This window comes from Saccopteryx bilineata, chromosome 3 (genome assembly GCF_036850765.1).
Source record: "Saccopteryx bilineata isolate mSacBil1 chromosome 3, mSacBil1_pri_phased_curated, whole genome shotgun sequence".
NCBI classification, from domain to species: Eukaryota; Metazoa; Chordata; class Mammalia; order Chiroptera; family Emballonuridae; genus Saccopteryx; species Saccopteryx bilineata.
The window spans coordinates 189,326,855-189,341,521 of record NC_089492.1 but is presented as its reverse complement, the minus strand read 5'-3'; the positions used below and the strand labels follow the sequence as shown (position 1 = coordinate 189,341,521).

The 14,667-nt window shown below is 46.9% G+C and overlaps 1 pseudogene; it reads left to right on the top strand.

The window, feature by feature from the left end:
• The first annotated feature begins 350 nt into the window (after positions 1-350).
• Positions 351-2,879, top strand: LOC136329954 (four and a half LIM domains protein 1 pseudogene; annotated as a pseudogene).
• The last annotated feature ends 11,788 nt before the right edge of the window (positions 2,880-14,667 follow it).

The following is a 14,667-nucleotide window of genomic DNA, read 5'->3' as shown; positions in this document are numbered from 1 at the left end:
GATTTTTATGTTCTTTCTCTTTTTTAAAGCTTTCCCCCCAAAGCCTAGGGTGTATGCATATATGCTTATCCCCAAACATCCTAAAATGACATTTCCCTTTCCACCAAAATTTTTACTGAATCTTCTTCATAAATCAAAAGTTAACCCAGATAGTAGTTCCTCTTATTGGTTCTTCTTTATGCTTTTCATTTTATAACTAATTAAAAATTAATTTGAGCTGCCACTGCCGCCACTGCGCCTCACTCCGTGTGGTGCAGGGCCTGGGAACAGCTCCGCTGCCAGCACCCCAGGCAGCATGTGGCAGGCTGCTGACAATGATGTCTGCCCTTGCCCAATACATCCCATTGTCCACACATTCAGTGGGAAGTCCCTCCAGGTATAAGGTGGGCACCATGGCTGAGAAGTGTGACCGACGCTACTGCAGGGACCCCCTGACAAGAAAGAAATCCAGGGAGAAGGATGGCACACTGCTGCCTGAAGTGCTTTGACAAGTTCTGTGCCAAGACCTGTGCAGAATGCCTCAAGCCTGTGGTGAGGACTTCAAGGAAGTGCACTAAAGGAACTGCCACTGGCACGGCACCTGCTTCCACTCTGCCAAGCGCCTGCACCCCTTGGCCAAAGAGACCTTGGTGGGCAAGGATAATAACATCCTGTGCAACAAGTGCAGCACATGGAAGGACTCTCACAAGTGCAAGGGTTGCTTAAAGCTAACTGTGTCCAGAGATCAGAGCATGGAGTACAAGGGGACCACCTGGCACAGACTGCTGCACCTCTGCAAGCAAGGCATCTGGACTGGAAATTTCTTGCCTACAGGGAAGGGCTGCTATTGCGGGACTTGCCATAAGGTCACATTTGCCAAGCACTGCATGACATGCACCAAGAGTCTGGTAAAGGCTCCAGTGTGGTGATCCATGAAGGACAATCCTGGCATGACAACTATTTCCACTTCAAAAACTGCTCCGTGGCCCTGGCAGGTTGGCTCAGTGGTAGAGCGTCGGCCTGGCGTGCAGGAGTCCTGGGTTCGATTCCCGGCCAGGGCACACAGGAGAAGTGCCCATCTACTTCTCCACCCCTCCCCCTCTCCTTCCTCTCTGTCTCTCTCTTCCCCTCCCACAGCTGAGGCTCCATTGGAGCAAAGTTGACCCAGGGCGCTGAGGATGGCTCTATGGCCTCTGCCTCAGGCGCTAGAATGGCTCTGGTCGCAACAGAGCAATGCCCCAGATGGGCAGAGCATCGCCCCCTAGTGGGCATGCCGGGTGGATCCCAGTCGGGCGCATGCGGGAGTCTGTCTGACTGCCTCCCCATTTCCAGCTTCGGAAAAATACAAAAAACAAAACAAACAAACAAAAAACTGCTCTGTGCATCTGGCCAGCTAGCGTTTGTTTTCCATCAGGAGAAAGTGTACTTTCCCGACTGTGCCAAAAAGCTGCAAAGTGACATGGGCTACTGTCCTATAAATAGAATTGAGCCTTGTTCTTTGTGCCCTCGCCCCCTGCCCTGTGCCATCCACAGGGAAAAAGTGGCCTTTCACCTCTTCAAAGTCACTCATCCATCTTCTCTCCCACTTTGCAGTGTTATTCATATAAGGATCCTAATAGGATTTAGCAAAAAGCAACCCCACAGCAAAGTTAATTTTGCAACGGCTGCACTTAAAAAACGAACATTTAGGTAGAGTGACTCTTCTGTGTGTTTATCACAGAGCAGAAAAATGCAAGCCATTTAGCTACTTCATGATGTGAGCTAGAAGCCTTAGAGATAAAGCCCCCACTGAGATGGCCTTCCTGGCTCAGTTGAGACCCACTGTGTCATTAAGTGACACGCAGGAGCTGGGGTGGCTGCTCTCACTCACTGCTCACCCTATTCTACAAGCAAAAAGAGAACCTCCTGAAACACCTGGTTTAACGTCCTCATCAAAACCTTCCTTCTGTTCTTTTGTGCTTTCCATCGACTAATATGAATTTCTAGAAAATTAACATTGAACCTTAGCTGTGATTCTACATTGACCTTTTCTCCGTACTAACATTTGAGTTCCCCGTGTATCCTGTCTTCACAGCGTTCCTACTTTCAAGCATGGCACGTGTGGGTGATCTGGAAAGTGTATAAGGGAAGCATGTGGTAGGGTCGACACCAGAATAAGTAACACTCTGGCTTTTTTATTTCGTAGGAAACTCTAAATACTTGGGGAAAGAGAAATGAGAGCACCTGGAAGAAAATATAAAGAAAGAAAAGATCACACAGATTTAAAAAAAATAATACCCTTGCCCTTTCTACCATCCTGCAAACACAGGCATGCTTCTCAGAGAGGAGAATAAACCTCAAAAAGGCAAGAGCCTCAGGGTTGTCTAGCCCAGTAAGCCCAAAGGCAGCTGCGTGGGGTGTCTCTGCCCTGGGGGTCCCGGAGCAACACTCCATGCCCTCCATGGTCCCCTCAGCAGCAGCCTGGGTGTGTGGATGCCCAGGACCAGATGGAACCCCCCTGCAATACAAACACACACACCTCAGCCTGGCCATGAGCATTTTGTTAATTAACCTCAGAGCTGGGACTAGAGAAACCTTGGGAACAAGCCTGTTACACTACCTATGGGCTCAAGAGGAAGCATAATAGAAAAGTGAATCAGTCTGTTTCTGCATATTCTATCTGTGAGCCACAAGTCACTCTTGACACAATTCATTAAATGGGGGATTGTGCCATTATGTCTCATTAATGCAAAGCTGCAGCTAAGGCTGGTACTAGTCATAGCTGCAAACTGAAGAAGATGCCTTTGGGAAGCAGCCCCATCCTGCCTTTTGATCTCACAACCTCGTTCCCAGTGACTGACAGCGCCCCACCTCAGGGACCAGCACTCAGGCTCATGAGGCTGGCTTGCAAGTCTGCGTAGAGCCACGGGGAAGAGTGTGGTGCAGGCTTCTGAACTTGCTGTGAGAAGTCAGGAGCAACGAGTCCCAGGTCCTGAGAATCCCCACATGACAAGTCTGGTAACAACTAGGTCTTGGTGGAGATCGGGCATGGGCGTTTGAAACCCCTTGCTTCTGGTTTCTCCCTGACCATAATCATCATCCTATCATGCCTCCATGCATGTCCCATTGAGGCCCCAGGGCACTTGTGTGGCAGGGACATTTGACACTCCACAGGCTGTATGTAACTAAATGGGATGGAACACACTGATGGTTCTATCTTATTAAAGGAAAATGGAAATAAATTCACTTCAGAGAAAAGATCAAGCCATGATGTCACACAGAAAAGGGAACAGACCAGAAGGTTCTCTGCATTGTGCTTGTTTCTGGTTTCTTGGGTTTACAGTTAGATTGTCTTTTAAAGCCATTTTCCTTTTTTCTCCCTGTTTTGAACTAATTCTATCCAACCATCCAGCACAGATTTAGAACCGTTAACCTGGAAAAGAGGAGAAATGGGAGGTCGTCTTGGTAACTAGTGTCTGTGGGTGGCCCAGCACTCACTGCCTCTGATGGGTGTGGAGAGAAGGTTCTGGCCAGCTCTGTGGCTCTGCTCTGCCCCTCTGCCAGGCGCTGTTGGGAGGGGTGGGAAACGGGGCGGCAACACCTGTCAGGCCACTGCCTCTGCCTGGGCAACAAAGCCCCTGTTTTTTCATCAGGATTTTTTGTTATGCTTTTTAAAAAACATTTATTAAATTAATTGAGGTGACACTGAATGGGTTTGACACTCATGCTTGAAAAGAATATGGGTTTCAAGCATATAATTCTATAATGCATTATCTGCATGTTATTCAATACATTGTGTGTTCTTTAGCGTGTGTTGCAAATATGCCTTTTTCCCCATTTTATCCTCAAGCCTCTGTTTAGATCACCAGAAACATTTTATGAATTAAAATAGTACCCTTTGGCCCAGAAATTCCCACCTGGGAATCTAACCAAACAAACTAATACACAGTACAGGAATAGCTGCCTGCCTGAAGATGTTCAGTGCCACAGTGTTACCCCGTGACAGATGAACAGCAGCTTACATAGAGACAGTAGGAGGATGACTATGTAACTTGTAGTATTTACAAAAAATGTATGATTATGCAGGCAAAAAAATTACAGCTAACACTATGTGGAAACAGAGAAAGACACATGTTACAGTCTTGAGTTTAAAAAGAATACATTATACATATAGTAGGTAAAAAATATATACACAGGACAAAGGACACAAGGGAATGAACAGAATAGTATCAGTTACTGTGTTAGGTTAGTAGCTAGAAGCATGATTTCCCACCAGCTTTTATAATTAATAAAATAAACAACATCCCTAATTTCAAACATAAACCAACATCCCCATTATGTACAAAGGTCTCTTACCATTTTTTTTTTAACTAAAATTATTAGGTATGGACCCAGTGAGTCAAGAAAGATTAAAAGTTGAGCATTTTCAAACTTGGAAAAAGACTTATTTTTACCGAAGCAGTAAAACTGTTCTTTTTACCCCATTTTATTTTTGTTTCATTAGGTAAAATGCTTACTTTTCATTATCTGTTGACCTTATTAACCTTATTTAACTTATGACCTCATGCAACCTTTGGATTTCCAGGTAACTGCTTCCAATTGACCCCAGTACCTTTGCTGTGTCACTGACAGCTCGTCTCGTCGCTGTAGGGACCAGGCGAGTGTCAGATACATCTCCTCAGAGTTCTCACATAGCCATCCGTTGGGGTGGGCAGGCACAGCATTTTGTTTTCACTTCTTTAGTTTACTGAGTCTATAATTGTATAATAAGCCTAAGGCATTTATACTTAGTTTTATAGTGATATATATTTAAGTATCATTTCAACAGAAATATTTTCACTCAACACTTAGGGAGTATTTCTTTATAAGGGGCCAGTCCTTATTAAGTCTTCAATTATTTTCAACTGATAAGAACCCCGAGTCTAAGGAAGAAGAGTGATTGGGTCTGCTCCCTCTGGGGAAGAGAGCCTCGAACCTGCTCTCATGCAGGGTTTAGAAGTCCATCAGATTCCACATCACATGTCTAAGAGCTCAGTAGCACTTGTGGCTTCCCAATACTGTCTGGATAATGATGATCACATTTTTCTAACAGACTCAGGCCTCTCCTCCAAGCTCCAGATTGACATCTCTTCTTGGACATCTCAGACTTAACAGAACCCTCCCACTGAGAAGGACTCCCTCCTTGACCAAAGCTTGGAAACTTCTCCTCCTCCTCCTCCTCCTCCTCCTCCTCCTCCTCCTCCTCCTCTTCCTTCTCCTCCTTCTCCTCCTCCTCCTCCTCCTCCTTCTCCTTCTTCTCCTTTTTTTTCTTTTTCTTCTCCTTTTTCTCCTTCTTCTGTCAGAGACACGCAGACAAGGACAGACAGGAAGCAGGAAGGGAGAGAGATGAGAAACATCAACTCATAGCTGTAGCACTTCAACTGTTCACTGATTGCTTTCTCAAACGTGCCTTGTCCCAGGGACTCCAGCTGAGCCAATGACCCCTTGCTCAAACCAGTGATCTTGAGTTATGTCTCAAGCCAGCGACCATGGGGTTATGTCTATGATTATACGCTCAAGCCAGCAACCCCGTGCTCAAGCTGGAAGAGCCCATGCTCAAGACAGTGATCTCAGGGTTTTGAACTTGGGTCTTTGGCATCCCAGGTCAATGCTATCCAAGGTGCCACCAGCTGGTCAAGCTCACTGGTCAGGCTCAGAGCCCTCTTCTTAACAAGGCCTTGTCCTTGGCCTGTTGTCCTTGGTTTGCAGCCCAGGCTGACAGAGAGCCTGCCAAACCGGTTTAACAAGCATCCCTCATCCTTTATACATAATCCAGTTCCTCTTTCCAATTTTCCACTCCTGACCCCCTCACTCTGCCTGTTGGCTATAAATCCTCAGCTGCCCTGTTGTATTGGAGTTAAACCTCTCTCCACTATTGCAATAGTCCTGAATAGAGTCTTCTTTGCCTGTCCAATGCAATTTTTCTTAGACACCCCACACTCTACCCAAGTCTCTGTACCAGTTTTCTCCACCAACTTGAGCCATAAAACCCATGAGCCATCCTTAACACCACCCCTCCTCTTATTCTTTGCATCCAACCACTCCGTCTTCAGTATGTCCTTTTCCTCCTCTCTCAATACCCTGGTCACCATGATCTCTAGCCTACATGACTGCAGGCTCATCCAGCTGGTCTCCCACTTCCACTTCAGTCCCCCTCCATCTATTCTACATCAAACAGTAAGAGTGAGCTTCCGATAGAATAAATCAGATCATGACACTCTCCTGCTTAAAGCCTCCAAGGGCTTCCTATTCCTCTGAGATTGAAATCCAGACTCCTTACTGGCTACCAATTCGTGTAAGATTGGCCCAAGCTCTTCTTCTCAGCCTCATCTCATTGTCATGATTTGTCTGTTTCTCTGTGCACATTTCCCTTCCACTCTAGAATACAAGCACTATGAGGGTGGGGCCACATCCTTAATTCACTGTCATCCTCACACACCTGTGACTGTGCCTGGCATGTATACATTCTCAACCACAATTTGTTAAATGACTCAATTTAATCTTGTGTTAACAATGACTTTCCATTGTTCCACATGACATTCACATGTAAGCCAAAGAGCCTGATCTTCCCACTGGTCTCTGCGTCTTGGCTGCTCCAAGCAGTTCCCGCACCTCCCCTTCACAACAGCCCAATGCAGGCTGGTTTGTAGCAGGGGAACATATATCTTCATGTTAGCCTGAACACATCACCAAGAGTCCTTACATTTTATGTCACAAAGTATGTGTTTGTGTGTGTGTGTGTGTGGGGTGGTGTTACACCACATTGATGATGTGTGGGCCATAGGTAGATGGCCTTGCTCCATAGTCCACTGCAACATGTGTTCTGAGAAGTTAAAATCCACCCAAAGTGACATTTGAGAAATCCGATCCCTTTTCAATTCAACAGCAGAGAATTCCTGTTTTATTTCCATTAAAAAAGGTCACTAGGAATAGAATTATATGCAGTCCCCAGGTTAGGAATAAGATAGGTTCTGTAACTTTGCTCTTAAATTGAATTTGTATGTAAGTTGGGACTGTACTTTCACCTAGTAAATGCAACTTAGATAGATGTTTGTCTTAACATAGAATTTATTTTTACCTTTCTGTGCATATACTTAAACATTGTCAAACCTATAGAACCTGCTTCATTTTACTGCCTGTAAATATAAAAAGGAGGATTTTTTCCAGTTGTAACCAAAAGGCTGTTTAGTAGGCAATGCTTTTTGCTGAAAGTGGTTGTTTCGCGTGTATCTGGTCTTTGGGATCCCCTATGTAATATTCCCTAGCAGACCCCACCAGAAGTGGAGTGCAGATCATCAGGCAAGTCTTATGGCCTCAAAGCATGGCCTTACCTTCTTTTGATTAAACAGTTTTAAAATGTGGACATATCAGGCTTCTTAAACTGATAATAAGAGACAGGGGACAAGGGCAGAATGGACTCCCTGAGTAGGTGAGAGAGCGAGCACAGGCTTAGTTGAGTGGACAGGTGAATGACTGTTCTCCACAATGGGAGGTGAGGCAGGTGGGGGTGCAGGGGCTGGACCGGCGATGTGAGCTTGAGGAGCTCTCCTCTGGATGCTTCCACATCCCAGGTGAGTTGAGAATTGAGGACAGCTCCTGCGTGTGCGTAGGAGCACAGGTCTGTCGGGGGTTTAAAGGGGAGAGAAGGTGGGCAGTGATCTAGGAAAGGGAGAAGCACACTCACTAACAGAGGTAGTAGGGTGGTTTGACAGATCAGAGGGGCTCTTGAGGTTTGTGGTCATGAGTTTAGAATGCTACCTTTACCTCTAGGAACAGAAAGTTATACCTGCAGAATAGGTGAACTGACCCCAGCAACCAGGGGAGCGATTTTGCCAAACGAGCATGGTGAAGGCAGGGTGGGCAGCCAGGTTATGAATATTTGCCAGGGACTGAGTAAAATGAGGACACATGGGGTCTTTTCATCACAAGTTTATTTTAGTGCCATTTGCTTAGTTACTATGTCCATAACTGCTAATATTTTTAATTAGTAAAAAAGAGAAAAGTAAATGTTGATCGGATTAAGAATGAACCAGTTCAAGGAAAAACATGGTGAGGTAGCTGCGAGTCCACCCTCCACACCTGTCAGGTGTGTCCTTCTCACTCCTCCTGGGGAGCGCACTGCACCCCAACATGGGACTGAGCAGCCTACCCCAGAGTCTGCAGGGCCTGTGAGTGGCTTTTCTCATCACAACGTATCTAGCTCTCTAGGGACTGGCCTCCTCTCCTTCTAAGGTCAAGTACACTCCACGTCACTCTTTGTAGGTAAGTATATGCTAATATACCAAAGGTAGGTGGGCTGAGGGGATTCTCTGTTCTAAGTTAAGTTGTGCTCACCCCAACCTCTGCTGATTCATATATTGAATCTTAGTCCCCAGTATCTCTGAATGCGACTGTATTTGGACCTAGGGCCTTTAAAGAAGTGATTAAGGTAAAATGAGGTCAATAGAGTAGACCCTAATCCATTATGACTGGTGTTCTTTTAAGGAGAGGACTTGAAAAGTCACAGAGAGAAGACAGCCATGTGTATGTAAGCCTCAGAAAAAACCAACCATGCCAGCACCTTGATCTTAAACTTCCAGCGTCCAGAAATATGTGAATTACATATCTGCTGTTTAAGTGGCCTCATCTGTGGCACTCCATCATGAAAGCCCTGGAGCCCTGGCCGGTTGGCTCAGCGGTAGAGCGTCGGCCTAGCGTGCGGAGGACCCGGGTTCGATTCCCGGCCAGGGCACACAGGAGAAGTGCCCATTTGCTTCTCCACCCCTCCGCCGCTTTCCTCTCTGTCTCTCTCTTCCCCTCCCGCAGCCGAGGCTCCATTGGAGCAAAGATGGCCCGGGCGCTGGGGATGGCTCTGTGGCCTCTGCCCCAGGCGCTAGAGTGGCTCTGGTCGCAACATGGCGACGCCCAGGATGGGCAGAGCATCGCCCCTGGTGGGCGTGCCGGGTGGATCCCGGTCGGGCGCATGCGGGAGTCTGTCTGACTGTCTCTCCCTGTTTCCAGCTTCAGAAAAATGAAAAAAAAAAAAAAAAAGCCCTGGAAAACTAACATACCATCCAAACTACATAGCTATGTTGCTAGACTATTACTAAACTGGGTCAAATATTTTAAAATATTCTTATAAAATACAAGCTGAAATGTTTCAGCAGTGCTTCTCCTGTGCACAAGTGGATCACTGGTCTATGTACTCAGAGGTTTAAGCATGTGGTATCTGTTTTATTTTAGATAAATAAAACACTGAATTCTCTCATTGTTATTTATATTAATTTCCCAAAGAACTTCATTGAAAGTTAAGGAGAGATTATTAAATAATTTCATCAGATAGAGAAATAATTAAGTCAGGTGAAGCCAACTGAAATTGGAAGTCGTCATGTTGGGGTTGTTTGTTCTATTCAGAGAGACAGGGTACATTGTGAAATGGAACATAAGGGAGAAGTCTTCCTAATGGTGTGTGTATGTGTATAAACTTGGGACAAATATTTGAATCATAAACAATCATTTGAAGGCCCTGGAGAGTGGATGTGAACTGGCAGAAACTGGAAGGACGCTGACTGTGGGGTGGGCATTGGTCTGGTCTTTGCCCCGGACACTCTTGGCTGGCAGCTGGGATGCTGGGGCTTGGGCAGAAAGCATAGTCAGAGGATGGAGAGGGGGTGTCTGAATGGCTGGGAAGTTAAGGGAAGACATAAAATAGGAGGAAGCCAGGCAGGCGAGCCGTAAAATCTGCATATAAGTCCCCCCAGGTCCATGACTGACCTCTGAACTGCACATGCCTGCAGGGAGCCCAGGGAACCCAGAAGGAGGAGGCAGTAGAGTGCCATGGGGAGGGACCATAACATAAGATGCAGGAAATTTCAGAAGGTTGACTTCTAACCACATGTTCTGTGACCATCATGCAATTAAACTAGAAATGAACATCTTGAAGACCGCCATGTAGCTATAATTGGCATTATTGGGACAAATGAACTTTGACCATGGACTGAAGATTAAGGCAATATCAATGTAAAATTTCAAGATTGTGACAATTATACTGAAGTGATATAAAAGATTGTCCTTCTTCCTAGGAAGTATATGTTGGGGTATTTATAGCTAACATGGAGCAGTCTAAGGGAGAGACGGAAGAGCAGAGGGGGGAGAGAGAGAGCAAGAGAGGGAAAGGGAGAGAATAATAAGGCAAATGGATACGTGAAGAAGTGGTGAGTCTGAGTAGAGCTCTATTTGAGTTCCTTGTATCATTTTTGTAACTATTCTGAAAGTTTAAAATGTTCCCCAAATATATAGAAATATTTTAAAAACCTAAGTCTGGTCCTAGCCATCTCCTTCTTGAGTGGTCTGTATCAGAGCTCTGAGGCAGGACTCCCACAGCACATCTTGTGTCCTCGTCACCATGGTGCGGTGGTGCCGAGGTGGGACTGCGCTCCAACAGCAGGTGTTTCTGTCACCGCGTGGAGGACAGACATGGTCCCCACCGCTGAACACCTTCTCACTGTCATTCATCTTCTAAGTGGCCAGGCCCTTGTGTTAACTGCAAAGTGAACACAGAAAGCCCACGGTGAGGATCAGTGTCCACTAGTGGCCAGCTGCTGTTGTCATCTTGTTCAAAGGGTAGAAATCTCTAGATAAGGAAAAGGAAAGAGCAGTGCCTGAAAAGTGACCAGTGGGGGTGGGGTGATAGGTGTGGAGAGGGGGATAAAGAGGGAAGGTAAGTTGACTTACACCATGAACCGTTTAAACAGCAACATGTACTTTGTGACATGCTTCTAACTGGTGCCCCACAGAATGAGGGACAGGAGTCCCGGTATTTCCTGCACGTCCACCGTGTCCTGGGCTCTTCCTACCTGTTCTTCTTGGGTTTGGGAAGTAGGCTTTGACTCCCTGACTTGTCATTCTTCCTTTTTTTCTTTTCCAAGTGAGAGGAGGGGAGATAAGAGAGACAGACTCCCTCATGCATCCTGACTGGGATCCACCTGGCAACCCCTGTCTGGGGTCAATGCTCTGTCCATCTGGGGCCATGTTCACAATCGAGCTGCTTGTTTTAGTGCCTGAGGCGCAGGCTCCATAGAGCCATCCTCAATGCCCAGGGCCCATGTGTTTGAACCAATCAAGCCATAGCTGCAGGAGGAGAAGAGAAAGAGAGAGAGAGAGAGAGAGAGAGAGAGAGAGAGAGAGAGAGAGAGAAGGGGGAGGGAGACGGGTGGAGAAGCAGATGGTAGCTTCTCTTTGTACCCTGACCAGAAATCACACCCAGAATATCCACATGCCAGGCTGACGCTCTACCACTGAGTCAACTGGCTAGGGCCTGGATTGTCATTCTAAACCATCTGTCACCTGCCTTCCTGTGTGTGGGGGGATATCACGTTGGTGTCTCAGTGGTCTGATTCTCAGCCTGGAACACAAGATGCCAGGGGCTCTCTTCCTAAGCTCACCTTACAGCGCTGGGATAGATGTGGTCCAGCCTCCCCCAGTCAGACACCCCTGGCTGCAGGAATCAAGGCCCTGGGCCACAGGGCAGGTGACCGTTGTAGTAGTTGTGGTTTTGGATGAGGCTGTGGGTGTGTCTCCCAGCACACCCAACCATCCTGAGACTTACCTAGCACCATTTTTTCCCATTTCACTGTATGTACATTTTTATATTGTGGTAAGAGATACACAATATAAAAATCACCATTTTAATCGTTTCAAGTGTACACCTCACAGCACTCAGTACTTTCCCAATATTGTGCAACCATCACCATTACCTAGTTCTAGAATGTTTTCATCACCTCAAATGGAAACTCCACACCCATTAAGCAATTACTTTCCACTCCTCACCTGCCCACCCCAATCCTGGCCAAGAACAATCTACATTCTGCTTAGTGGATTTGCCTGCTCTGGATGCTGCACATGAAAGGAATCACATGCTCCATGTCTCTGGTGTCTGGCTTCTTGTGCTCAGCAGGCTTTCAGGTTCATCCACACTGAAGACCAGTATCAGAGTGGGTCATTCCGCTGTGAGCAGGTTCCCCTTTTTGGCTATCCACTCACCTATTGATGGACATTTGGGTTGTTTCCAGTTTTTGTTACTACAGCTGTTGTGAATATCTGTGTACAAGTTTTTGTGTGGGTACCTGTTTTGAATTCTCTTGGATATATACCTGGGAATGGAATTGCTGGGTTATATGATACATCAGAGGTCCCCAAACTACGGCCTGTAGGCCGCATGCAGCCCCCTGAGGCCATTTATCCGCCCCGCCGCACTTCCGAAGGGGCACCTCTTCCATTGGTGGTCAGTGAGAGGAACATAGTTCCCATTGAAATACTGGTCAGTTTGTTGATTTAAATTTACTTGTTCTTTATTTTAAATATTGTATTTGTTCCCGTTTTGTTTTTTTACTTTAAAATAAGATATATGCAGTGTGCATAGGGATTTGTTCATAGTTTTTTTTTTATAGTCCAGCCCTCCAATGGTCTGAGGAACAGTGAACTGGGCCCCTGTGTAAAATGTTTGGGAACCCCTATGATACGTCTATGTTCAACTTACTGAGGAAGAGCCAAACTGTCTACCCAGCAAACTTTTAATATACTCTTCTCTGCTTTATGTGGGCGAAGTTTGTTTCTCTTGCATGCATCTAAGATCCCTAATGACCTCATTCCTGTGTTACTGATGGGAAAACTGAGGCCCAAGGAGATTGAATAGTTTGGCTAGGGCTCTGGTTAGTAGGAGCTTGGTCCAGGCTACAAATCCTTTAATAAGTTAGTGGTAGGACTCTGGGACAGGGAGGTTTCCTTTGCATTTCACTGCCGGAATGATATAGTGTTGTGGTTCCCATTTGGGGTCCCCCGAGGCTAAGGTCGCCATGAATTAGTGACAGCAGCCTGGGAGCTATTTTGAATATTTCACAAAGCTTAATGAAAAACTTCCACTTTCCCATAATGAGGCTGCTTAGGCTATCTAAAATGTCAAGTTTCTTTGCTTTTGGCAGGAATTAAATCAACCCAGGGTGGTAATAAGGGTTATCTTCTGCTGATCAGAGACTCTGGCTGGAAGTTATGTATATCTTTGATTAATTTAAAAAATGGGGAAATGAATAAATTATTACTTGATAAATGTAGTTGTTTAGCAGATGAAAATCTCTTAAAACATGGGGCCCTCGGGGGGGGGAAAATCACAAATGAGTTTCTTGGTGGTAAAAAAACAAACACACGTGGAAAGCTTGGCCTAGTGGCAGAGCACCCCGCACAGGAGGGGTCCTGGGTCCGGCAGCTTGGCTGCAGGCTGGTGACTGCCGTGAAGGCCTCAGTCTCCTCTCTGTCACAAGGGTGACTTATGGGGCAGCCTGTGGTTCTGACCACTGACAAGAGAAGGGGGCAGTGAAGAGCAGGAATTCATCTCTTCTAAAAAGCTCTAGAGCAGTCTGGCCTCCCAGGAAGCCAGAACCTGGGCACGGCCTCCCCCAGTGTTTCAACAGGAGCAGAGATGAGAGATCCTGCAAACAGTGAACATCCGAAGACAGAGGACGCCACCATCCCTCTGAACCCCTTCTCCTGCTGTGTCCTCTGTCTCGGTGGTGGGCACTTCCCTTCTGCCCACCCATCCATCCACAGACCTTAGTCTCTGCCTCCGGCCTCACCACTACGCTGTGTCCCATGGCGACCGTGCTGGCCCTCACAGCCATCCCCCACGCTTCTTCCCCACAGGTGTGCTCATGTCAGTGCTGGGCATCTACAGCAGCCACAACTCCTGCTCTCCCCAGTGCACGTCTCACCACCTGTCTTCCCAAACCTGGGCCCCAGCCACGAGGAGCTAAGCTGCACATGGCCCCAGAGGGGACTGACCGTCCCCCACCTCCAGACTTTTGGGTCATCCATAACCGCTTCCTTCACATTTAGCTCAAAAAAGTAACAAAGGGCTTAGCCTTCTGATTTCTGGTGATACCTACTACCCCTGACCACAACTACAGAAAGCCCCAGAGAATCAGGAGGTAGCTTTTGTGTGAGTTGAACCAGTCCCCTCACCTGTCTGGTCCTGATACTCTCATCACAGGGAAGGATGGATGCCATCTCCCTAACTACGGTATGGACATAAATAAATGACCATGTGTAAAGAGCTTAGAACTACTAGAATGAAAGGTACCCGGCAGCTAGTAAACACACTTCACACAGAGTCAGTTCCAGAGGGCAATCTTTCATGAGCTGAATAACAGTGCCCTTGACTGACCAACCCACAGACCCATGCCAGCCTCTCCCAGGACAAACGTTCTGGCAGACAGGTCTTGTGGGGTGACCTCATGGGAAGCCCATGGTGCTCTCAGCAATGGGGAAGCCCCACGGCCTCACCTGGCCTGGCCTCGAAGCACAGGCTGTTCAGTTTGGATTCCAGGTTTTGGTTTAATGAGTCCTCTGGCCAGGGACAAGTTCCCCTTTCCTCTGCCCATCACCACAGCCCATGGTTACAGCCTGCTCAGAAACGAGGCAGCAACACAGAGGAGGGAAGATCTGGGAACCACACGGGCATGGAACCAAGAGAAAGGGCGCCGGTCTGGTTGCTGCAGCTCCTGGTTGCCAAGCATCTGAGCAACTCGGGCCAAGACACGGTTGGCAGCCTATAAAACAGCACTCGCCACTGCCTACACTCTTCCTGGTAGAGACTTTTCCTGCACCAGAGGCTGGAAAGGCCAGAATAATACTCCCTCT